Source organism: Empidonax traillii, unplaced genomic scaffold, assembly GCF_003031625.1.
Source record: "Empidonax traillii isolate 1590-97213 ecotype Southwest subspecies unplaced genomic scaffold, ASM303162v1 scaffold407:size753175, whole genome shotgun sequence".
Lineage (NCBI taxonomy): Eukaryota > Metazoa > Chordata > Aves > Passeriformes > Tyrannidae > Empidonax > Empidonax traillii.
Window position 1 is genome coordinate 180,253 of NW_020955600.1, and position 1,271 is coordinate 181,523.

A 1,271-nucleotide genomic window follows, 5' to 3' on the forward strand; every position below is an offset into this window, starting at 1 on the left:
ATAAGTTTTTTCCAAAGATTTGTGGATGTGGCACTTGGGGGCATGGTTTAATGGTGGGCTTGGCAATGTTGGGGGAACAGTTGGACTTGGTGGTCTTAGAGGGCTTTTCCAACCCTAATGATTCCATGATTCTGTGGGTAATGGGCTGGTAAAGCTCAGTGCCTGTTTCACCAGGTGTTTGTGGTTGGCAAAGGAGTAATTTGAAGCACCTGGTCAAACCCAAACGATCTGGTTTTGCCCAGGTGAGTTTATGGTTGTGTAGAAGGTCTTCTCTCCATGCAGGAGAAAGAAGGGGTCTTCCTTCTAGAGAGAGGGACTAAAAGAAGCTGGAAAGAAGAAAACAGTGAGCCCAATCTGTGATGGCAAATTTGGAATAAGAAGCCTGGGTAAAATCGAGGTTAAGTTTTAATTCCTGCCCATGTGGGCTGTTCAGTAGTGATGGAGGAGCTGGTCTAGGTGTGCCTGAGGCAGAGTGTCTTTCTGCCACCGTGGAACGGTTGCGTTGGAAGGGACCTTAGTGATGATGTAGGGCTGGGGGTCGTGAGCCCCCCTGGGAGGTGCCGGCCACCTTTTGGGGGGCAGAGCCCTCAGTGCCATAGCCCTGCGCCTCAGTCTCCTCCTGCCCCAGGGCCGGGGGGTGCGTGGGACGGGACGGGGCTGTGGCCGCGCTTCCTCCGATTGTTCTTATCGCCGGCAGCGGGGCGGGCGGAGAGCGGGACAGCGGGGACACGCGGGGACAGCGGGGACACCGACCCCCGTGGGCTGCGGTGCGCGGGGAGCCGCATCGCCCCCCAAAAAGCCGCTTCCCTCCCCAGAGCCCCGCTGGGGCATCGCCCCCGTGTCGCCCCCCGGTCGGGCGGGCGGTGCCGCGCAGGCGGCGGGCGGGGGGGCCGGGCCGGGCCGGGCCGGGCGGCTCCGCGGGCGCTGCGGGACGGGAGCAGCTGCCGAGCTCCGTGCGGGCCGTCGGGGCTGTGTGTGCCGGCAGGGGCGGCCGGCGCCGGGCGGGCCTCGGCGGGCCGGGGCTGCGGGGGATGCGGAGCGGCGGCGTTGGAGCAGCGCGGCCCTTGCCGGGCCCCCGCGGGCACCCCCCGCGCCCCGCTGCCCGCGGGCGGCCGCCGGCCCCGGGGACGGCCCGAGCCCCAGCCCGAGCAGGGGGGGCCCCCTGAGTGCCGGGGGGGCCCGGGCCGGGCCCGGGGCCGGCGGGGAGGGCGGCGGGAGCGGGGCCCGGGGCGGCCCGGCACCCCCTCCGCCGGCTGGGGGTGTGTGCTGAC